Source organism: Manis javanica, chromosome 6 (genome assembly GCF_040802235.1).
Source record: "Manis javanica isolate MJ-LG chromosome 6, MJ_LKY, whole genome shotgun sequence".
NCBI lineage: Eukaryota > Metazoa > Chordata > Mammalia > Pholidota > Manidae > Manis > Manis javanica.
The window spans coordinates 139,495,189-139,519,766 of record NC_133161.1 but is presented as its reverse complement, the minus strand read 5'-3'; the positions used below and the strand labels follow the sequence as shown (position 1 = coordinate 139,519,766).

The window sequence follows — 24,578 nt, the reverse complement described above, 5'->3', positions numbered from 1 at the left end:
TGCTCCCTAAGGGTTAGGAGGCCAAATGTGGCGTTCAAGAGCTGGCACAGGCCCTCGGGGTCATCTGTTCTGCCTAGCCCGGAGGCCAGGTCATGCTCCGTTCATCCCTAGCAGGAGAGAAGCCTATGGCTAGAATGCCTCCCCCTCCCATCGGACACTCCATAAATGCTTGTTTGGCTGGATGAAACATTGACCTGTCTGAAGGGAGGCTGTCAGGCAGTAGGCCTCACTCTCTAGTTTCCAGGGAGTTCAGCCTGAGAGCACATGGTCTCTTTTATTTGCAGTTCTAGTAAGTAGTCTCTCTCCCCGACCTGGCCTCGGGATGTGGGATCTCCAGATGGAACTGAGGCTACGCAGAGAAAAATGACCCCCTTAATTTATTGCCCCTGTGTCTGCCACAGACATTTTCTTTTCCTGGAAAGTCCTCTCCTTCTGCCTGGCCAAACCCTGACTGCTCTCCCCCCTACCCCCCACCCTCCCCTGCCCCTGCCACAACCCAGTCCCATGACACCTCCACAAGTATTAGACCCCTCAGGGGAAAGTAGTTTCTTCCTGCCAGAGCACCTGGCCTGAATCACCAGCACTGACCAGTGTCTCCTACATCCAGTGTATCGGCATCTGGCCTTTTCTGTGAGGCTGTGTCAGCTGAGGGTCTGATGCGGATGCCTCTGTAGCCCTCCTGCCGCCTGGCATGGCACCTGGCACACTCTGAGTTTGTAAGATGCGTTTGCCAAACGAACAAATAAGCAGGGCTACTCCCAGGTCTTCAGAGGGAGGTGTCTGGGCTCCTCTCTCATCCTCTGCTTTGACTTCTCTGCCTCAGGGTTCTGACAGACCTGGAGGCACATCTGTCAGCAGTTCCTGGAAACTGGACGCTATGGCCAGCAACAGAAAAACTGGTGTGAAATTGTGCTTGGTATACTGAGCAGCCTGGAGTTACTTCTGTACGGCAGGCCTGTCAAGTCCCAGGCCGCTGATAGACTCATATGCGAAGTCTCCACAACAGAGTAAGCAAGGCGGGCCATTGGAATGAGGGAAGAAAATATTACAACATTATTGATTTGTGTGCTTTATCTCATCCTGTTTCGATTGCTATTTTTGAATATGTTTCATAAGACACATCACATATTGGTAGTGTAGTAGGTCAAACATACATACACACAGACACATCTATGTTTATATATGTATAAATGTGTATATGTATATATGTAATTATATATTTTTATATATTTATATGCATATGTATAATATAAATAAATTATATATGTGTGCATATATATATACACACACACATAGAGAGAGAGAGAGAGAGAGAATATTAAAATTTTTTACTGACAGTTGTAAAATGGCCCACTGACCTATGGTCCAGGAGGTGAAACTAGTGCATATTTGCTAGTGTGTCCAGACATATGTCCCACCCCCTAGTGTGGTCTCCTGCCATGCCTAGAGCTCCACAACCTGAATCTCACTAGATGGCAAATTCCTTAGGGAAGGTAACTTGGGGATCCTATGTCCCTGTGAATCTCCAGGGACTGGCACATTGCAGGTACTCCATAAATTAAGTGTGTCTTGAGTTATATGTTTTTAAATCGATTAAACTATCTGAGCATATTTTAAAGTTTTAACATTTGACCTCAGTGTAGTCTTCCATTGTCTACTCCCAGACCCTTGATGTATTTACTAGAGACCCACTACGCAAGAAAAAAATAAGTGTGTTCCTACTGTGTACGTACCAGGTTCTGAGCTAGATACTTACTGGTGACAAGTTTGAGGTCCCTGTCTCCAAGTTACAAAAACAACCAAAAACAAAATCATAATGAAAATCAGCCCTCCTCTCTCCACTGGGGTTATTTTGAAACAAATCCCAGGCCTCATACCATTTCCTCTGCAAATGCTCTAAACAGTACTCACAGCCTTTTAGGGAGTGACGGGCCTATCAAGAAACACAATTGCATTCTAGGAACTCTGCTAGACCCAGAGGGTATGGCCAGGCCAAGCAGGGCGTGGTCAGGACTCCCAGGAGGGTAAGACAGAGTGAGGTCAGGAAGAGTTTTGATATAAATGATGCTTCGGCTGAATCTCTCAGCATAACTTCTAGGCTCCTATGCTGAAATTTCAGAAGTAGAGAGGAGGGCCTATCAGACAGGGAGTGAGTGTGAGGGGGAGGCGGCCTTCACAAAAGACTTTCGGATCTCACAGTTCACCTCTCTCAGTTTAGGGAGGGGAAGGCAGGGCCCAGAAGGCAAGGCCACCCCCAGATGCCCCGTAGCCCAGAGATGCCCACGGAGGAACCAGGGCTCTGCCTGGCTCCTTCCTCAGCCGGTCTCCCTCCCTTGGCCTCCTTTCAGCCCATGGAGGATCCCCAGCTGCTAGGCTGGGCCTGCCTGCGCCCCACACCCACGTTTCCCTGGCCAGAAATAGCACACACGGAGCCCCCAACTGCTCTGGGCTGTGGGCACCCCCTCCGCCCTCTGGCTTCTGGAGGGGGCGTGTGGCCTGCAGCCCCGCATCCTCGTCGCCTGCATGTGACTCCTTCTTTCTTCCTGTACAAGTTGAGCACTTGCCACCCTGCTGTCTGTTTTTCCTTGCTAAGGTTCAGTTCTAATTATGTTGATTTTCTTCATCCCACCCCCTCCTGGAAGCTTATTAGGTTGAATATTTTTATTTATTATCATTTCGCCCAACTCCTGCCAGCATTTCCAATTACTCTCCCCGCTTCCTTGTAATTGTCTTTCTGTAATGGCTCTGAAACAATTGCGCTAAATGAGGTGTCTCCTGGAAGATGAGAGTCTCACTTCATTAAAGGCTAATGTATTCTCAGCTCCAGCTCTGTGGGGCTAGCTTGGAAGGAAGACATTTAAACAGCTTCTTTTATTTTATAGGGAGCAACTTTTCAGCAATGGAGATGTCTGTGGAGTATATGTATATGTGTGTGTTGCCTGATTTTAATTTAAAGAAAGTTTATGAAATAGTATGTCTCCTCATTGACACAACTCTCAGTTCTCAGGTAGGGGAGATTTATGCAGGTGGGGTGCAGGGCTCTGGGGCAGGATGTAAGGGGCAGTTTATTCAGGTGTCCTCCTGCCTTTCTGCCAGGTCCCTCCCTTCCTCTCTTGTTCTTCGCCTGCTGGATGCAGCCCCCAGACCTCCTCATGCCTCCATCCATGCGTCTGCCTTCCACAGTGTGTGCTCAGCTTCTCTGTGGTGATGGCCCTGTGATGTATTATCTTTTTTCTGTATGTTTATCCCAACTCATTCATTTGTTCATTTGTTATTCATTCAACAAATGTTTACAGCCCACTCTGTTCAAGCAGTATTTGGGGTCGGGATAGGCCCTTTTGGAGCTTGGAGAGCACTAAGAAAATAGTGGTAGGTGACAGGTGAGCAGGCACCTCTGGCGCATGTCAGGTGCTATAATCAGGGGAGGGCAGACCACTCTGAGGACCTCTGGGAGGGAACCCAAGAAACTCTTATAGGGCCAAGGAAGGTGCCTTAAGGGAAGGAGTGCCTGGTTGGTACCTGAAGGAGGAGGAGTTAGCCAAGTGACAGGGGAGTGGTGGAAGTGCTGAAGGCTGAGGGAACTTCAGTAGCTGGAGAGGGTGTAGCAAGCCAGGTGAAATCCAAGATTTCCCAAGTAACAGGAGCATGTGTGGGACAAGCTGTGGTGAGAGGTGGGGCTGGAGATCATGGAGGGTCATGAATGTCAGGCTGCTGAGCTACCGGTGGGACATAGAAGAGTATTAAGCAGGATATTGATTGGGCCAGATCTGTGTCTTGGAAAGATTGCTCCTGCTTCCATGTGTAGAATGAATTGGAAGAAGGCAAAAAAAAAAAAAAAAAAAAAAGGACAAAGAGAGCTTTTTAAGAAGCTGGTGCAAGAGACAGTGATGCCTGCCTGAAAGAAGTGGCAGTAGAGAAAGAGAACACTGTACAAATGTGTGAGGTGGCACAGGTGGAGAAATGACAAGCTGAGGAAGGGGTGGTGGTGAGGGAGAGGGGGTGTCAAGGATGAGATCCCCTCTTCCGGCTTGGGCGAGTGGGTGAATGTGTGCGGTGGGGTCCTGAAAACCATGATAAAGTCTGGTACTGCGTGAGAAGTCCACGTAGCTCCCCCAGGATTGGGAACTGCCAGGCTCAAATTCCTGCAGATGCTGGGCATGTGGGTCACTGCCCCGGGGACAGCGATGGGCCCCCAGCGCCCTCCCCAGCAGGGCCTGGGAGCTGCACTGGGGCAGCAGCTCACTCCTCTAAGGGGGCCTACGCAGTTGTGCCTGTAGAGCTCTTGAATGCACCTGTATGCACAGACCTCTCAGCTGAGCAGGTCAGCTGTGTGGTCTCCGACCTCTGTCCCAGACAACATAACCTACGCAAAGCCATTGAGTATTGCCCAAGCACCTCCCAAGGTAAAGGGCTTCCTCTGTTAAGGATTTTTTATCTCACGGTCAAAGAGTAGGAAAACCCTTCCTGAGGTATTTGGGTCGGAAGGGAAGAATTCAAGCTTACAGTGTGTAGAGAATCAAGTATATTTGACCCTTAAAATACATGGGTTTGAACAGGGTCCACTTATACATGGACTTTTTTCAATAAATATTGGAACTTTTTTTTGGAGATTTGTGACAATCTGTACATTCTCTTTTCTCTAGCTTCCTTTATTGCAAGAATATAGTATGTAATACAAGAAGCATACCAGATATCTGTGTATCAACTGTTTATATTATAGGTTGAGGCTTCTGGTCAACAGACTCTTTGTAGGTAAGTTTTTGGGGAATTAAAAGTTATGTGGATTTTCAGCTGCATTGGAGGTGGCACCCCTAACCCCAACATTGTTCAAGGGTCGACTGTAGATCCAGAATGGTTTTATGCTTCCAAGGCATGTTTTTAGGGTCCCTGGAAGCTTGCCAGCAACAGCAGTGGTAATAGTAATAAAAGCAGTAATAATGTTTTCTGCATTTACCAAGGCCAATATGTCCCAGGCACTCTTTCAAGCACTAGCAGGTAGCGTCTTGTTGAGTCCCAGCAACAGTCCTATCACATAGGTATTACTAGTGGCTTTATTCTAGAGAAGAAGCAATGGTTGTACAGAGGTTGGGGCAGCAGCTACGGGGATTCCCCAGACTGCAGTTCCCTCCCAGACCAGAGCCAGTTGGGAGTAACCACAGCCCAGAGCTGTGGATTGGTTCGGTCCCCTACTTGACATTTTCCCTGCTCCTCTTCACATCCCGTTATATTTACTTTTTTCAATGTATATATCCTAACTCATTCATTCATTCATCCATTCATTCATTCATTCATGCCCTTCAAGGCCCTGTACAAATGTCACTGACTCCCTGGCAGACCCAGGATTCCTTCTTCCCTGGTTCCCAGAATACGTCCCTTTCTCAGTGATAGATGCTGATTTGGAGTTATTTGTTTGCACGCCTGTTACCTCAGCTCTACTTTGGGTTTTCCCTAGGAAGGGATCTTGGATTACTTGTCTTTATATCCTTAGTTCCCAGCACAGAGCCTGGAACACTGGAGGTTTTCTATGAATTAAAAAAATGGTATTAGGATGCAAGGATCCTCAGGAGGGATGGCAGAGGTCGGAGTAAAGGCGGTCCCCTGTCCCCTTTCCATTACAGGAGGAGCAAGCTGCCTAGATAGGCTCCAGATGGGCTGGACTCCTCAGGGCGCCTGCCTGGTAATCAGGGGGCAGCTGCCAGGAACAATTTCTCTGCACGCTGGGAAAATGTGGAACTGAGGTGAGCGCTCCTCCAGGGCAGATGCCTGAAGGAAGCAGCGTCTAGCTGGGTGCTCATTCTGATGAGATACTTGTGTAGCCCAGGCACCCTCGGGTGCCCAGGGACTGAAGAGAGCACCAAGGCAGTCAACAAACAGAGCTGGCAGCCCGCTTGTGCTATTAGACAACTGAAGTAGGGAGGGGAGTGCATCTGACATCTGCAAAAATTCAGCACCAGCGTGATTGACAAGCGGCTTTTTACAAAGAATAAACTGTGGCTTTAAATAGTCAAGTGCAAAAAGTCCTCACTATCTTTCTGTCTTGACGATCCTTGCTCTGATTGCCATTCCTCCGAGGCTGTGATGAGGTGCCCGGGGACTCTGCCCTCAGGAGGGGTAGGGAAACTGCTTAGCACCCGCCTCCTCAAACAACGGATCAGGGCTCTCATCCCAGACTGAGGCAGTGAGGGCAGTCAAGGGAGAAAACAGGGGAGGGAGGTACTAGTTCTGAGAACCAGGGGGTCCAGTCACTAATCAGCTGTGCGACTTTGGGCAAGTGGCTTACCCTTTCTGAGCCTCAGTTTCCACATCTGGAAGATGAAGAGAACAATCAACTCTGCCCTGCCTAACCTGCAGGTTTGTTTGGGTACCTATGCCCTGTGGCCATGTGGGGATCACGGCCACTTTGTAATGCTACCTCTCATCCCAGATGGGTTAACACAGACCCCTCCGCCTGCTCTGCCACCTCTCTCTCTCCTTCTAGCTCCAGAGGTGAGCCCGATGTCCCTGCCTCACTTTCTTAATACTGAGGACAAGGATCTAGGTTATTCTAAGTCTAAGGTCCTCTGGGGCTCTCGGAAACAACAGACAAGGCCTCCAGAGCCCAAGGGAAAGGGGAAATGATCTGTATGCCGCAGAACAATGGGAAATTTAGGGTAAGAATTCTTAGGATCCTAGATAGAACATGAGTTTGTTCACTGAATAAACATTTCTTAAGGACCTACTGTGTGCCAGGCATTGTGCTAGACCCTGAGGGTGTAAAAGCAGATATATAGCCCTTGTCCTTTCAGAGCTTACAGTCTGCAGATCTTCCACATTAGAGCCCACTCTCCTCCATTCAATAGATAAGAGAGGAATAAAAGGCCCATGAAAGGAAGTGACTATCCCCAGCTCATAGCCAGTTAGTGGACCCGACAGCATGAAAAACCCACATTGTGAAGATGCAGTAGCTCATACCTGCCAAGGGCTGAGCCATGCCTGGTACCCACCTCATGGGTAGAGCTGACCCTGAGCAACATGGGTTTGAACTTTGTGGGCCACTTGTATACAGATTTTTCTTTTCAATAAATACACTGGAGAAACTTTGGGTATTTGCAACGATTTGGAAAAACTTGCAAATGAACCGCAGAGCCTAGAAGTACTGAGAAAATTATGCATGAAATACATGCAGATACCAGCCTATTTTATCATTTAGAACCATAAAACCAACAGTAGGCTATTAGTAGTTAAGTTTGGGTGAGTCAAAAGTTATACGAGTTTTGACTCAGCGGGATCAGCTCCCCTAACCCCTGTGTTGTTCAAGGGTCCTGCACTTGGTTATGTATTTCTATTATGTTTCCGACTCGAGGAGCATTTCCCCTTGTCCCACATAGTCCCTCACTGGCCCAAGCCCTTGCTTCGCTCCTCTCTCGAGTCCAGGTATTTTAGATGACAGTGGGCCACCCCTAAGGTAGGGAGGCCTCCCCAAAGTAAAGGGAGGATGCAAAACACAGTGGCCTCAGGCTCCTGGCCCTGGGCATGTTATTCTTCTACTCAACCAGCTCTTATGGAGAGCTTGCCATGTGCCATGCAGCCATCTCAAGAGAGGGGCAACAGGATTCAGCCTTGACTGCATTTTAGGACCCAACTAAACAAAGTCTGGAGCCTTCCCAGGAGGTCGGACAAACATAGGTAAGAAGGCGATGATCTGGGCAAACCTGGATGTAGAGACACCATAGTCCACAGTCCTGCATCCTACATTCCCGTGTATGCCCAGAGCCATAGGAGGTCAACTTGTCCATCCTCCTGTCTCCAGGTAGGACTGTGCTAACCAACCAACGGAACACATGCAAATCTCCCCTGACCCTAAGAATCCCTGTTCACAAGAGTAAAGGAGGGTCTGGAGAGGAGGGAGACGAATCAGTGGCCAGAGTGCCACTGAATCAGTTCATGGTTGAGGTCAGAAGATAGAAGGCCAGGCCTTGGAGACTTGGGGCAGGGTTTCTGCATGTGGGAGTCCAGAGAATCTGTCTTTTCAGATGTCCCTAAGAAGCATCCTAAAGATGTGTGACTCTAAATCAAGTACCCTCCATCCACTGGGTCTCTTCCCCACTGCCCTGAGCCCTGGAACTTAATTAGGAACAACACAGACACCTCCAGCAGGTGGTACTCACTGTGTGTGTATGTTTGGGGTAAGAGTGAGGGGGCAGGCCCGATTCCTTCCAGCTAATATCCTGGTGCTCGCTAAGCCAGTCCTGGGGCTGACAGACCATAGATCCCCTAGGAGGCCCATCCGCTTAGCTTTGGGGATTGGTTGCCTGCTGAGTGTCCCTTCCCGGTGTCCTGATCCCTGTGCCCCAATCCTCAGAGCTCCCTCTGTGTCCACCAGTCCCCTGATTTGATAGCCCCTGAGAGATGCTTTCTTCCCAGGTTGTTGGCCGCTTCCTGGTTTCTCAGCACATAAACCCCGCTTCTCTTCTCTGGCTCAGCTGCGGGAGTGGCTACAGATTTCTTAGTAATGATCTTCCTCCAGGAGCAGGGGAGACAGAGGAGCTGCTGCCACGGCTGCCTCGCTGCTGCCAACATCAAAGCTTTCCATGTGGCTTCAGTAGAATGTTAAGAATTGCGAGATAATTAAGTTGCATTTCTGTGCATTGTTTACTGTTGCTCTCAACCAATCACTATTCCATAGGGGCTAATCTGTGTAGAGTTTTTTTTTTTTTTCCCTTTGCAGTGCCTGTATGTACCACATTCTTCATTATGCTTCAGTTACAATTTTAATTTTACTATTATTAAATCTTCCCCAAAGCTGTATTATTCTGCGCCTCTGAGCTGGAATTCCTGATGTGGGGACTGTTTGCATCTGGGCCTGTTCACAAATGATTGTTCTTGTTTACAAAAGAACATACATTAAAACTCAGCACTGGAGGAATCCTGGCTCCCGGCCCTGGCTCACCTGGCTGTAGGAGGTCGGGAAGAGGAAAGGCAGGGAGCAGAAGGGACCCGGCAACTCCTGAGATTCTGCTATTGAAAGAGCATCTTCTTGGCCTCCAGGGGCCACAGGAGTAGATAGGAAGTTGAGCACCCAGGTGCCAGGCAGTGAACTGAAGGCTTCGTTTCCATAGCCTGAAGGAAACCTACAGTAAAGGGCTCCATATTAATTCTAGCAAGGCAGTGTAGACCAATGGCTAGGAGCATGGGCTTTGGAACCAGACACTTCTTCACTCACTAGGCAGTTAGGTAGCATCTCTTGACCTCAGTTTCCTTACTGTAAAGATGAGGCAGTAGATGATGGTAATAGTACCCCACAGGTCAGGATAAAAAGGGATACCATTTTAGCACAGTGCCCACCAGATGGTAAGGACTTCACAGAGGGTAGGCAAGGTTATGATTGGAGTTGGTTACCTGCCTTCCCAAGGAGAGAGTGGCAGATCTTGGGGGTTTGAGCTTGCAGAGAGATTGAGGCCCTGCCTGGATAAGGTGGCCAGCCCTCGGGTTCTGAGAGCTCCGAGCCAGCCTCCCAAGCTGCCCCCTGCAGCCACCCGAGCATCCCCACATCTCAACTTCCCCCTGAAGTTTCCTTGGCTTCTCTCTTCCTCTACCACCCTGTCCCCCCATGCCACCACGCACACACTAAAACTATAACTTTTTTTTCCCCTTTCCCATTATCTCTAACCCATATACTCCGGGAAGTTTAATTTGTTCTCGGTAGTAATCACCATTAACTAGAAATTGTCTTTCTCTGTGTAAACACGTCATTAGTGAAGCTGGTTTTCTGCAGGGTCCAGATTTCATTTTTATTAAAATGAAACACTTTCAGGCGCCTCACTGTGTCCAAGGAGAGAGAGTATAATTTTAACCCATTGGGTTGGCCACAGATAATTGGGCTGGCATTTGATTGGACGATTAGGGAAATATCTTCTTTGCATGCAGTATAATTTGCATTTTTTTCCCACTTATATGAAGCTAAGTCATGCTTTCGTACACAGGCAGTTTTAATGAGCATTATAAATCCTAATGAATATATTTTCATGTTCATTTTATTGGCTTGTTTTTATTACTAGAGGTCTGAAAAACAGGGCCAGTGTGGGAGCCAGGAGGAAATGGCAGGGGAGAGAAGCATCATGGCGGCCCACACCCCTCCCTTCTGCCTCCTCAGGCTTCCAGGGGGTGGAGGACTCTGGCTGATGTGGGAGGGCCAGGCAGGAGGGGGTCATCCAGGTCCTCTTCAACCCAAACCAGAAACTGTTTGGGGTCCCAGGGGATGCAGAGAACATGCCCCCACCCCGGGGCCAGAGGAGCTCCTGCCACGGCAGAGCTGTGGAAGCACAAACCCTAATTCATCATGCTCTGGATGGAAGGGGTAGGGAAGTACTTCTACAGCATCTGGCACATACTAGGAACTCCGTGTAGGGTGATCAAAAAGAATCGGATTGAGTTCTGAGGCATGATAAGTTACCATGATCAGAGCACTTGTTTTTAAACACAACCCTAAAAGGCAGTTAACAAGTGTACAGAGCAGTTTACTCCTGGATGGTCCTGAAGGTCCATTGGGATCTTAGGGTCTCAGCACATCATTATGAGTATCAGTTACAGGTTTCAGAATCCTGCTTCTCTCCATTCATTCATTCATTCAATAAGCATTTTGGGGGCACCTACTGTGTTTTAGACACTGAGCCAGGACACATACAAAGTAGTCCCTAAAATCTCTATCAACAATAATTTTTAAAATTCTGTTATAAGTGAGCAATAAAGTAACCTTTTTGTCCCAGCTTGTGCCTCTGGTTCCAAACCACTGTGTGTGTACCAGGAGTTTGGTCTCTTTCCATAGGGCACCTGAGGTGCCTTTGTTGTACCCTGGCCCTCCTGCCCTGGTGCACCACACTCCTGGGCATCTGCTTCCGCACTGTGTGCCTGGTCCTGTGGATTCTCCTGCTTTACCCTTTGACCTTTGCAAACTTAGTATCTCCTCCTCTCAGGACCCTGGGAAGGCCCACTTTCCCCTGCTCCAGAGACTGGCCAGCATCTGGCCATGGGCCCTGCTCGGGAAGCCTGGCTGGAGGCCTGTCTGGCCTGGTGCGTTGTGTGCCCACTCACCTCCTCTACTCCTCACCTCATGACCTGCTCTCTGCTCACGATGCCAACTCCTCCCCATTCTCTCACCCACTTACCTACTCCAATTTCTGGGTTTTTCTTATTGGGAAGATATTTGCTGCTCATGTAGGTTGGGAGTTTGAGGATCCTTCAGAAGTTAACTAAAATTAGTTCAGTTTCCTTTGCCACCATCTCTTTAAGATGGCAGCTTGGCACTTGGGGGGTGACCTTGCCCCTGGAAGCTGATCACTCATGCAGACTCTGGCTTTTCCTCTGTTACCCCCAGCACCACACACGCAGACCCAACTGAAGAGGGCTTGCTGGGGCCTTCGGGGCAACTTTATGTCTCCCTGCGGAATGAGAGATGTCTACTGACCAACTACCATGTGCCGGGCCCTGTGAGAAGCAGGGACACGGCGGGGGAAAGGGCCCCGGCCCACAACGGAAGGCCTGGGAGAGTTCTGGCCTGTTGCTTTCAGCTTCAGGCCTCAGATCAGCATCTCCTTTCCCTGGGCCTCTTTTATCCTCACTTGCAACATGGGAATAATCATCCCCACCCATGTCACAGGAGGTGGTAGGGATTTAAATGAGGTAGTGGTGTGGACACTGTAAATGCAACTCGTTATTCAGTGGGATGTGACCAAGTCCCAAAGTGGTTCATCTTAGAAGGGCTGCTGTCAGGATGGGATGTTTCTGCTCACTGGAGTCAGGTACATGTGTGTCTGTCTTTTCCAGAGAGGAAGGCTAGCAGGAAGCTCTGAGGGAGTCTCCCCACTGGGAGGGTTTCATAGACCTGGTTTCACACTCCCCACCCTGTTTGCTGAAAGATCCATCACTGCCAAGTGAGGGCTTGTGCTTGCCTTCAAGAAATGGGGAGTACTCTCCTGTGGACCTCTCCTCTCCCTAAGAGCACAGTACCTCAGCAACCATTGCATCAGCACGCAGGGTGCTCTGGCGCTGAGCGCCTATTTGCTCTATTTCATGTGGTAGGTCAGTCTTGTCGTCCATTAAGACTACAAACTTCTTCCAGATAGGGATCCTTGCCTGAGGCTTCTTCCACATGCCCCCTCCTTACCACCACACCCACAGGGCCTGGCATAGGGTCAGCTGCTCAACAAGTGCCTTTTGATGACCTGGCTGGCCAGGGGCAGGCTTCAGGCTCCTCATGGCCAGAGCGGCTCCCCCCCAAGTCAAGCTAACTGACTGGCTGGTCTTAAACAGGAGGCAGAGAGCTAAGTCAGAGGAGCAGGACATTAGCTCTGATGCCACCCTGGTCGAATCTGCAAACACAATGGAACTTACTCCCCTGAGATGCCAGAGTTTTGTTTAAAAGGTGGTAAGTGCAGAAGCAAGCTGCTGACCTATTGCAGAGCCCGGTCTTCAGTTCTGGAGAGTAATCGTGTTGGCACATTCTGAGCTGTTTCCCGGCTTCCTGTGTCTGTGGAGCAAAGTGTTCCTAAAGAGAACAACTTCCTGGCAGCTCCAAAGGGCGGGAGGATGCAGAGCAGCCCTCCAGTCACCTGCCACCAACTATTTGAGTGTGGACTCGGAGGGGGGAGAGTATGAAAAAGGGTGTTAATTCATTAGGAGCAGTGAGACAACCCTGTGGGAGAGATGGAGCCACCTGCTCAAAAGGCGCCTCGACCCAGTCCTAGGAAAGGAAGGGAAGAGGAGGGGGCAGCAGGCCCAAGTGACCTTCCAGTGGGGGGAAGAGGGTCAGAACAAACTGGGATGAGGCCGCCATACAGGGGGAATGAAAGAAGCTTGTGTTTGGGCTGCAGCAAGGATGGCTGGCTGATAGGGTGTCGGGCAGAGCCACCTCTCTTCTGGCCCAGGGTGTTTACTTAGAGGCTCATGCAGATTAGCCTGGTCTGCGTCTTACAGCTTCACACTACACGGGGGGGGCAGGTTGCTGTGCTTGCTTTAGGCTGCTTGGGGAACTCAAGGCATTGCATGAGGGCAGGAGATGCCTCCCTGAAACCTGTTTTCATGCTCCCTCCCCCTCTGCCCCCTCCTCTGTGGTGCCGTCATTACTGGGTGGCAGAGGCTTTGTTCAGGTAGGACAGGCCCAGAACCTCCCCTCTCCTGGCACATTCCCATCCCTCTCTCCTCTAACTTTCTCTGCCTCTCTGTCTCCCTTTCCCAGTGTCCCCAGCTGCTCCCCAACTCACTCATCTTTTCTTCTTTGTGTATCTTATGTTGCTTTGATCAATTGTTGGGTGCTTGTTTTGTTCAGCCAACGATGCCTTCTCGTGCCCCAAACTTGTATCCAGGAGTGATGCCCTTCAGGGCTTCCAGTCTGACCGGCTCCACAGTGAGCCTGAGTGCAGCAGGGTGGGTCAAAGGCAGAGCTCTGTCCCACCCTGCCTGTGTGGACTGGGCACCTCTTCCTCTTTTTCTCTGGGCCTCGGTTTCCCCAGAGATGCAGTGAGGAGGATATCGCACTACTCTTCAAGGCTGCACCATGCTGCATAAAGGAGACCGCCTCTCTCTAGAGTCACGCCTGCTCCCCAGCCACCCTTCCTGCCTGGGCAGCCCCCGCTGCTCCCTTCCTGGCTGTAGGAGGATTTGGGGGTGGGAGCACACGGAGGGGATCTGCTGCCCGGACTAGTTTAGGCAAACAGCGGGGACTGCTGGGGGAGGCTCCAGCCCCCACTTACGTGTAACAGCTGCAGTCCAGCTGCTGGCATCCTGCTGGGGGAGCTAAACCTCTCCGGGGTCAGCACTGTGGTATGTCGGTTTCCATAGCAACCAGCCACCGGGCCACTTTCTCAGAACAATTCCCCTACTCAGCCGGGTTCTGGACTTAGCTCAGCCCAAGGGCATGTGGCTGAGGAGCAAAGCGGGAGGGGGAGAGGCAGCCCGAGGGCCAGACTGAGCCCCACAGAAAGTGGCTATCTCCTGTCTTGCCTCTGCACAAAGGGCGTGGACTGGAGGACAAGACCCGCAGGCTCTCTTCCGGCCCGGCTCTCCCTTGCCCCTCCTTCTGGTCCCCCCACCCCCACCCCTGTGCATCCACAGACCTTCCACTCAGCCTGGTTGGAAGAAGCGTCAGGTCTTTGTCTGGATCTGGACAACAGCTGCCTGGGCTGGGCTCGGAGCTGGGAGGAGAAAGTCCTGGAAGGGTGTATAAGGGCCGGGAGGGAGTTTTACTGGCCTCCGTCTCTGCACCCAGACCTTCGATTCCCATTAGCCCCGCCCCCAGAGACCTTAGGGGAAGGCGGGGTTATAATCAGCCCTCGCCCCATTTTAGAGGGTGGCAATGGTCATCTTTCTCTAGCCCTGTAGGAATAAACTCCCTGAACCCAAGTAGGTGGTGCCACCCACGCCTGATGTTTTCAGAAGTGAAGAGTCCTAAGAGGAGAAGATGAGGACCAGGAGTTACTGGGGACCTTGACCTGTCTTCTGGATAAGGAATGGAGGCTGGGGGAAATGGACTGGGGGTGGGGGTGGTGTGGGAACATAACACCCCCATTCCTGGGCAGAGGGCATCACTTCCTCTCTCCCCTCCCTGGCTGAGCTCACTGCTTAGCTCAGAAACTGCGGCCCTGCTGGAGCTCCTTCCCCAGGTACCTTGAAATGCAACTCAGCTACCTTGGACTTGGGGCCTGAGGTCTCTGTCACTCTGCACGTACATGACCTCACCTGCCCGTCAGGAGACCACGGTGCAGTGGAGAGTGAGCAGGCCATGGGGCAGAAGCCCTGGGCTCCGTCCCAGCTGCAGAGTGGACCAGAGCTCTGCCCATAATAGGCAGGCCACCTCTGCCCTCCAGCCAGAGTCCCATCTCCCAGAAGGGAGGAATAGTTACTTCCTTTTTCATGGGTTCTGTGAGAATCAAATGACATGATAAATGTGATGATGGCTGGCATGCACGAGGAACTCAGTAAGCACTAGCATAGCAGAATTAAACCTCCAGTGAGGTATTTTGGATGGGAGAAAACTGAGGCTGGGATAAACTAGGTGACTTGTCCAAGGTCACACAGCTAGTCCCCTTCCCCCCACCCCCAGTCAAGTCCTGCTTTTTCTGCTTTAGCTCATTTCCAGGAGAATGACTCTGAGGTGGGTGTATGTCTTCGGTTTTGAGGGCATTTAACAATTGTGATTTCTTTACTCTTGAGCCTTTCAACCCTCCCCCAAGTGAAATGCTTTTAAGAGAGAGACCACAAGACAGGCCTGCTTTTTCAGAGGGGTTGGGTGGGGAAGAGGGTATTCTCTCTTTGGAAAACATCCTTTGAAAAATAAAAGTAGGTTTATGACTAAAGAGAATCCCATTTCAGTTTGCCAAGAGCTCTTCCCACTAAGAGGAGAGCGTTTTCTCCTTACTTCCTTTTTGGTGGCTGCACAGACCCTGGACCCTGCCCTTGGGTGCCTCTCATTTCGTGCTTGCGGCCACAGGATTTCTTGCCAAGCTTCCACCCGTGAGGCCCTCTTCTCCTGGAAGCAAAACCAATCTATATAAGATTTGGGGGTCCGGAGAGGCCTCTGTGCTTTCTTCCTACTCTTGACCTAGGTTTTAACTCATTTGTGTCGCCTAGGAGGAAATAAGAAAAACAAGAATGCCTGTGATTTGCTAGAATCTTAGGCGTGTGCCTTCTGCAGACCCCTAAGATTGCTGATCTCCTTGGATTTGTGTGTAGGTGAGAAAGAGTCCATTTAGAGCCTTGGGAGAAAGGAGTTTTACCCCTGCAAGGTGTCAGCACTGCAATCGCTGTTGCTGTGTCTGTTTCTGTCATCAGCCACAGCATGAACCCTGATCAGCAAACTCATAAATTACCTTCTTTCCTGCTAGCTCCATTCCCCCTTCCATCATCTGAAAATTTCACAGCTACTGAAGGTGGGAGGGTAGGTAGACTTCTGAAACTCCATCAAATGGTCTCCCAAACTTGTCGCCACATGTGGTATGGGCGCTGCAGCACCCATGCCAATCTACCTCCAACCTCCTGTCCCCGGATACGCCCTTATGTGGAGCGAATGGCAGGAGGCGTGCTTGTCCTCCAGGCTTGGTGGGAGAGGAGCTCTCTCTGAGCTGGTACTTTTGAGCTCGGCCATGTGTCCTCTCCCTGGCTGGGTCCTCCTTCCTCGCTGTTGCAGGAGGAAGCTGTTTGAATAACATGAGAGAAGAAGGAACCACTTCGAGGGCTTCTGCTCTGCAGACAGTGAGCTGGGGTGCTGTCTAGTTCTGCTCATCCATTTTAGGGCTGGCCCTACTCCAGCAGGTATCTGGAAGAAAGAAAACAAACAACCCCAACATCTTTCAGTGCCCGATCCCTGCCACAGGCAGGGTTTCCTGCTCAGCTTTCCAATAGAGGGAGAGTGTGCGTGCGTGCATGGTGCGTGTGTTCCCATAATGTAGAGGCACTTCGTGGATCAGAAGGTGCAAGAGGCGAAGCGGGCCTGGGGGTAGGGAACTGTCTGAGCAGAGGCCTGATTAGAACAAGGAGCTAATCAGCACTATTTATGAGAGCCTTCTGTTCAGGACTGTGTGGTGAGTGATGGGGAAGGAGCTGGAGTGCTGGGAGAAAGAAGGGGAAAATGGCCACGTTAGTGTCTGATCATTTGAAGCCCAGAGGGTCAGAGTGGGACTTTGGGACAACTTTGTCAACAACTGTCCCCTGAGGGTCTCTGGCCTATGGGTCACTGAGAGTGTCAGAAGGAAAACAGGAGCAAGGCCCAGGGGACCCTCCAGGTGAGCAGAGGGCAGTCAGTCTGCCCAGGCTCTGAAAATGGGCTGCCGCGTACACCTGCCTCTCTGAAGTCAGGCAACAGGGTCCCAAAGCATCTCCCCACCGTTTCCCTGTTCCCTTCTGCGTCCAGTCCTGGAGAATCGTATTATGGCAAAGCTGCATCGCACCAGTGGGAAGAGTCATATCATAATTCGGAATAGGGAGGGGCCTTGGGCCTGTCACGTGACCTCTTGAAACCCGAGTTTCCTGTGAGTCCAGTGAAGGCTGATAATAGCAACTTGACGACTTCATGGAACTGTGGGGTCAAATGCGATGTGGGAAAGTGCTTTTTAAAGGCATTTGTTATTATGTGAAGGAATGCAGAAGTGTGTTTTGAGGAGCGTTAGCCTACTAGCCTAATGCTGGGCTAGGGCCAGGGGTAGGAGCAGGGGTTAGCAGGGATGTGGGAGTGATGCCCTAATGCTGTTCCCTCCACGGACCTTCAGGAAGTTATGACTTCCCTGCCTCCACATTAGCTCTGGAGCAGTGACATTATTTAAAGCATATAGAGCTGACTTGGCAGGCCTTGGAACAAAAGCTCCTGGCGGGCAGGGGGATCTGGGCTGTGTGACAAAAATCTCTTGTTTCAAGGAGAAATCAATTCAGTGCTGATATTTCTTCTCTGACCGCAAGGTCTGGACTCGGGCAAGCACTTTATACCCACAACTTGGCTGTGTTATCCCTGAGAATTCTGTGGCCCTCTCTGGGGAGAGCTGAGGCCAAGAAGTGGCTTTAGTCCCAACAGTCATGCTGGTGCCAGAGAGATGTAGCTGGGGCGCATGCCTGGGGTGGGGGGGGCCTGGCAGTATGGGGGTCTACTCTCCTCATGTCCCCATTTTACCCACACGTGCTCCTGAAGGTGGTCCCTGGAATGGTGACCACACAGTGCCTCATGGGAGGAGAAAGATGAAAGAGATGGGAATTCTTGTAAATTTTTAATCTGAAAAATAAAGTGTGAATCAGAATTAATGCAGGTATTAAATATTTAAACTTTCTGTACTCACTTTCATTTTTAACATATTCCTCCCTCAAAAGCCTCCATAACGCTTGTCAGATTTGTTCTCAAGATGTCCCTCTCTCTCCGCTTCCCCCAGCCCCAGCCCCAAAGTCAGACTGCAAGTATTCATCATCCTGATGGAAATTTTCACTTTATTTCTCCTACAGGAACTGTCTGATCTCTCTCTTTATATTTATGTTCTTTCTATATGGCCGCATAAATAATTAATGCCATTATAAACACATCCTATGCAAAATATTTATTAGAAAAAGTAACTTTAATTTGGCATGTCTTTAATTCCATTTGGTAATCCTAGCACATGGGTTACAGTTAATGCCAGGCCTGGGGAGTCCAGCCTGCCCGCTAACACTTGTAGAGGGGCTACTAAGTCCCCCAAGCCAAAGCTCCCTTGGCCCCTTGGCCGTTTGTTTCTTGTGTGCATTTGGTTGATGGAGGCAGGCAGTGTCTACTCTCCAGTGTGTGGCCAAGAGTGAGTGCAGAAATGAGACATGAAACTCACTTCAGCAAGATAGGGGTAGGGGTAGTCTAAGCCTTTACAAATGCAGTCGGTAGTGTGCATTCAAGAGGATGCCAGGACATTTAGATGTTGGTCATTTTTTACATTTTGGGGTGGAAGGCACAGTGATGGTCCTTGGAGTTATCATGAGCTTCCACAAAGGACTGGCTTAGGGAACAGTAGCAAATCGTTTCCGAGAGACTGGGGTTCGTGCATGCATTCATTTGACAAATATTTACCGAGTGTTTCCTACATGCTGGGCCTTGTTGTTGGCACTCAGATTTCCACCATAAACAAGACAGGTGATGGAGGTGAGAATTCTGACAGCTTCAGAAGACTCTGCCATTACCTCTGCCCACTCCCTTTCCCCAGGAAGCAATCTTTCTGGCTGTCTTAAGGACTCCATCTTTCAGAGAAGCTCCTCCTCCTCCGACTCGTGGCTAGTATTTAAATAACTAAGTGTCCCTGGATTTATCGATTCCTATGGGTTTATCACTGCTTTGCAAATCAGATTGTAACTAGCGCCAGACCCCCTGGGAGAGACCCTGAAAGCCAGGTGAATGACGGCAGCATTCTTTTCTTCTGGACTCCAGTCATGTTTCTGCAGCTAGGCGAGTGGCCTCTTGTGGAGACAGCTGACCCTGCCGTGACGTACTTCCCCGTGTGTGATCTCAAGGGCCCAGACTTAGGGCTGAAGCCTTGGAGATCAGTATCTGTTTTAGTGTAGCCTTTTACCTCTATTGGATACCTTCTCTAATTGTGCCCATGGCTGGCATCATTCAGCGTGGGTTCCCAAGCTCAAAATCTCCATTCTCTTCTGGCCCAGACTCTCGTGGGTTGGTGCATGCAGCAGAAAGTAATAAGTGGACACCTAAAGCCCTGGAAAAAAAATCTGTAGTTAGCCACTTGTCACTCTTCGTCTGGAAAGCTAGTGTGGCCTCCTAGCTTGTAAGTCCACTGAGGAAAAAATTACAAGTGGCACCCGGCCCCCAGCTCACCTTCCCAGGCATGTTCCTCGATGTCTCTGCATTTCATGTCTCCCAGGATAGGGTGGTGAGAGGAAGCATGCATGTCATGACTTCTCCTTCCTGCGCTTGGGTATGTGGATGTGGGTCTGTTTGGGGAGGGTGATGTCTGACTTGGGAGGCCCTGTGTGAGGGGCTCTGCAGGGGTGTTGGGCTCTTACTTGGCTGGGATCAGGGGCTGAGCCTTGGTTGCCTTGGGAATGAAACAGAAGGTTCTTGGTGACTTGATTTCTGTGCTCTTTGCAGGGGCTGAGGACCCTGTCTAGGGGTTTGAAATGAGGAGGGCTGAATAACTCTGCTGTTCCACACCCTACCAAACTCTCCTCACAGCAGGGGCCACAGGTTGTACCCTCAGACTGGGTTCCCCCAGGCTCTAGGGTATATTTTGGTTTTCCTCCTCAGGGAGATTTTAGGGACCTGGTTAGTTCTGCAAGTCCAACTTGGCCCGTTTGCCCTGCTTTTAGAAAATAGGCTTTTATTACTATGTTCTTTCTACAGAGAGACTTATAATGTCTTTCTGGACTCCTCCAATGCTGAATGCTGCCCAGATAGGTGTTCTATACCCTTCTTTCTTGAATGGACCATCTCCCATCATTTGCACTGCTGCTTCCGAGTCCCTACGTCCTTCCCAAGTCATTGTGCAACCGAGGTAGCCCCACTCCTGTCTCCACTCACTCAGTCAGTATTTATTCACCAGGCAGACCCTCCATCTCAGAGCACGCACCAGGCATGTGGTTTCCAGGGGTCCCCCAGTTTCTGCCCCCAAGACAACTCTGGCTTCAGTCCTACCTAGTCCCTCAATGTCTATCCCGCCATAAAAAGAACAGCATTAAGGGAAGGACAGCAGCAACTCGATGACTTTTTCAAGAAAAAAATCCCACCAGGCCCATAAATGAAACACCTCCTCGGTGGGCCCAGGGCCTGTTCCTGACTTGCCAACCCACACTGCTCAGAAACAAGCTGACTCCAGGTAGAGCCATGGAGGGGCCCAGCATGCTGTTGGGGGTGCCGCTGGTGCCCACCCCCTGTGACAGATACACTGCCGGCCCTGTGTCCTTTGGTGCCTTCCCTCCGGTGCCCTCCATAATGTAGAGGACTCCTGCTAAACCCTGGTCACAGGCAAAGGAACGAAGAATATAAAGTCAGAAGGTCGTGGTTGAATCATGGTGGCCCATATCTCGGTCACGTGACCTTGGCAAGTCATTTAGACTCTGTGTCTCTGCCATTTCCATTGTACAACCAGGATGATGGAACCCCTCTCAGGGTTGATGTGAGCATTAAATGACATAAGCATTAAATAACGTAATGTACGGGTAGGCAGAGCCAAAGGCCTATATGTCATTGGCCCATCACCTAAGAGCCTAAGCAAGCCAGCCTGCTGCTTCAGTCTTAGATTTGAGAAAACTTGGAGACTGCTTGCCTAAAAGCATGCCCTGCTCCCCAGAAGCCCACAGTGAAAGCCCATGAGTCAGGCCAGGAGACAGTGGCTGCGGCCTGCAGGGGGGCAGCTGAGAAGATGAACAAATTCCCTGGGTGAGGCTCGAGGTCATGGATGCATGTTTGCCTTTGCAGCCCACGTTGCTTCTCACCACTTGAAATTCTCCTAAAAACCCTGAGGAGCAGCTGAAAATATCCCAGGTAATATGAAAATGAATAACGGCTCAGCAAACAGAGCCCAGCTTCTGAGCAAACAGCCGAAAAGGCAGGCAGCCCAGGCGAAATGAGAAAAGGGGAGAATGCCAGAGGATGGCGGGGGGTGGGGGGCAAATAGGAGAAAGAGAGGAGGGGAGCGTGGGAGGCGGCGGTAGCGGTCAGGGTCTCAGCCCCCTGTCTTCTTGGCACTGAGCTGCCCTCTGTCCTGGAGACTTTTCCCTAAAAGGTGAGGAAAACTGGAGCAAAGAACACATTTCTCACCTTTAGCCTAAGTGGAGAGACCTTTTGGTGTAACATGCCTCATGGTCTGGTGTTTTGTACAGTATTTTTCTACAGTGAAAGAGAATTTGAGAATGAGGAGAGGTGGGGAGTGAGCCTTCCTGAGTTAGGGGGCCTGAGTTCTAGACCCAGCTGCCCCTAGGTGGCCTGTGGGCTGTTGTGGGTGACAGTTTCCTTATGAGAAGGTGAGACTAGATGATTTGGGGGGTTGGGGGAGGGCAGTGTCCTTTCAGCTCTAACATTCTATAGATTTTTTGGAATTTTTTCCATGATCAAGAAAGCTTTGCGTAAGTATTGAACCATTTGTTGGGCTGTGCAATTCAAGAGGATGCAGTGTGGCTTATACCCTTTGGGAACTTTTCCTTGTGACATGGGCAGTCATGTGGGCTAGGAACCAGCAAAGTAAGAATCTTGGATATTCTGAGTAGGACCAGGGTGAGGCCAAATGAGAAGCTTCTTGCTCCTAACAGTGGTGGCTCTGGGGCCAAAGGGTAGAATTGGCAGACCCAGTATCAATGACAGTTCTCACTGATTCTGTGCTTGCTCCATGTCCAGAGCTATGCTAAACACTTTCCATTTACTATTTTGTTTACTTCTATATGAATTCTGTGAGCTAAGTATTATTATTATCCCCACTTTACAGATGAGACTCAGAGAACTCAAATAACATGCCCATGATCACAGAATCCAGATCTTCCCCAGAGTCCACTTTCCTAACCACGGTACCACAAGGCCTCCCATGACCTTCCACGGTCTTCCATGACCTGGGGAAGGGAGCAATTGCCCCTGAAGGGTGAGGGAAGTTTACCAGCAGTCGATAAGGTGTCCTAGCTCCCAGGGAGGGCCATATTCCCCCAGGAGAGCGCAGAAGGGAGTCATGCCCAGTGGGGCTCAGCCACCTCTGCCGTGCTGGAGCTCTGCCAGTTCACATAGGAGGGCTGCTTGCAAAACTATGGCCTTAAAAAAAAAAAACCTTGTAATAAATAAGAGAACAAGCTGTGTGGCAGCCACAGCACCAAGGGTGTGCCATCAAGGAGCACAGTGGGGGCAACAGGAGCAGTCTGCAGAGAGGAGGATGGTCTCAGGGCTGGAAGCCACAAGGCTCAGGGAAGATCACCTGGCAGGGATGTTAGAGTAAGCAGAAAATCTTGCCTCAGGTGGAAGGTAAATCAAAGGTGCTAAGAGAACACCCAACTCCAAAATGCCACATGTCCCATGTATGTACTATGCACTGGCTATGAACTGGGCATGGCTGCAGGTCCAGTCCTGGGCAAAGGTGAGTCAGCAGTACCTGCCCTCACAGAGCTCACGTCTCATTCCTGTGTCCTCACTACCTCTGTGTGGGTCTCAGAATTCCCTCTGTCCCCATGTCTAGCCACAGATTGCTTTGTTTAGGCAGTCAGTCAGCAAACATTAAGTACCTGCTGTGCTCAAGGCCTTGCTGCAGGTGCAGGGAATATTGCTGAGCAAGACAGAGCCCCTGCTGTTCAGGCTCTGCCTGTTCTGGGTATGCCGGGAGAATGAATGAACGAGGAAGGCCAGTAGGGAAATAAAACATGTGGGATCCTGATGAATGTGTTGTGACGAAGATAAAGTAGGGTACTTGGGACAATGCCTAGGCTGGTGCTGGGAAGGCTCTCTGAGGATGGGGTGCTGTACGGAAATCTGGTGGTCGAGAATGTGGCAGCCACATATGGGTAGAAGGAAAGAACGTCTCCAGCAAAAGGAAAAGCAAGAGAAAACTTAAAAGGGTGGGCTTGAACCCATGTGCCTGGGAATTAGATGAGAGGGAGAATGAAGAGAAATGAGATCAGACAGGCAGACAGGGGCCATTCCAAGGGTTTGGGGAGGCCCTGCGTGAGCCTTGGGACCTCACTCCACATGCAGTAGGGAGTCACTAGAAGGCTCAGGCTGGGGGAGGGAGGCAGCTTTCTGTAGAAAGATCCCTCCAGCTGCTTTGTGGGGTCAGGGGCGCCTGATGGGAGGCACTGTTGACTTGGTCTTAGCCATGGAGCTAAAAGACAGAGGAAGGAGGTCGGATTCAGATGGTTCTACTCCCATTCACTATGGGAGTAAAGCTGAGAGGACTTCCTGATGAATCGGCTGTGGCTGAAGGAAAGGGAGGAATTAAGACTGACACAGATTTCTAGCAAGTGAGTGGAGAGGTGGGGGAGGCTTGGCAGGAGTGGGTGCGCAGCTTTGAGGAGGGAACTGAAAAGATATCTTTTTGAATATGCTAAATCTAGGACGCCTTTTAGACACCAAAATAGAGATGTTGAGTAGACAGGTGATTATAGATGTCTGGGATCTAGGGGAAGATACAGCTGGAGATGTAAGTCTGAGAGACCTGAGTGTGAAGGAAGATATTTAAAGCTATAGGACCAGGTGAGATCACACAGAGAGAGAGGATGCAGAAGTGAGGAGTGCTAAAGCCACTCCTGTGTTCTCAGGAAACGCCAGCAAAGGCATCTGAGGAGTGCCAGTGAAGTATGAGAAAAACCAGGTGAGCGAGGTGTCCCAGCACCTGGAGAAGAAAGTTTTTTTGAGAAGGAACGATTAGCTAACTGTACCAAATGCTGCTGGGAGATGAAGATGAGGACAGAGAATTGGCCATTTACGCTGGCAAGATACAGTCGTTACTAATATTGGTAACTGGCCGTCAGTGGAGTGGACTGGAGTGGGCTTTATTGGAAATGGAGACAGTGAGTTTAGAAGACTTCTTGGAATAGATTTGTTATGAAGGGGGGCTCGAAAAGAGGCAGAAAGTGGAGGAGGGAGTGGGGCCAAGGGAGCATTTATTTAAAGGAGGTATATTTGTAGGCCAATGGAAATGGCCTCATAAAGAGGGAGAAAATGATAATGCAAGAAGTAGAAGAGCTGGAAAAAAAAGGTCCTTGAAACAGCACAGGAGAATGGGGTCAGAGCCCAGGGAAGGTGTTGACCTTGGACAGGAGCCAGCACTGTTTTCCCATTGGGACTGGGGCTGGTGTGGGCAGAGTGTTTTGGTTTTGATGCAGATACAATAAAAGCCTTGTTGATGGGAAGATGAGGTAGTTCTCATCTTACAGAAATCTATTTTCTCTATGAAATACATGGCAAGGTCATCAGCTGAGAATGGAGCTTGGGGTAATGTTGGAGACTTGAGGAGAGAGGGAAGTATGCTCGTTTCCCCAGAGATTGGGAAATTGAATTTTCTAGGGAAGTGTAGTAGGTTTTTTCTGACAGTGTTGAGTGAGATTTGTGGTCATGTTTGTAGCGAGCCTAGTCATCAAATTTGTGTCATTTTTCTCCAGCAGTGTTCAGTGATCTGGTACAG

General features: G+C 50.1%; 1 protein-coding gene and 1 long non-coding RNA gene across 7 annotated transcripts in view; one reads left to right on the top strand and one right to left on the bottom strand.

Moving 5' to 3' along the window:
• The window catches only part of PKNOX2 (PBX/knotted 1 homeobox 2), a 245,771-nt gene that overhangs the window by 74,657 nt on the left and 146,536 nt on the right, over positions 1-24,578 (top strand). The gene's annotated exons all lie outside the window — the stretch shown is intronic.
• LOC140850224 (uncharacterized) lies at positions 11,369-14,230 on the bottom strand. 2 transcript variants are annotated; one of them, XR_012132918.1, is made up of 4 exons: positions 14,091-14,230; positions 13,728-13,897; positions 13,239-13,387; positions 11,369-12,523 (listed from the first exon to the last, which is right to left on the bottom strand). It is a non-coding gene; the product is annotated as an uncharacterized lncRNA (long non-coding RNA). The 2 variants fall into 2 exon arrangements; XR_012132917.1 differs by having other exon boundaries at positions 11,369-13,387.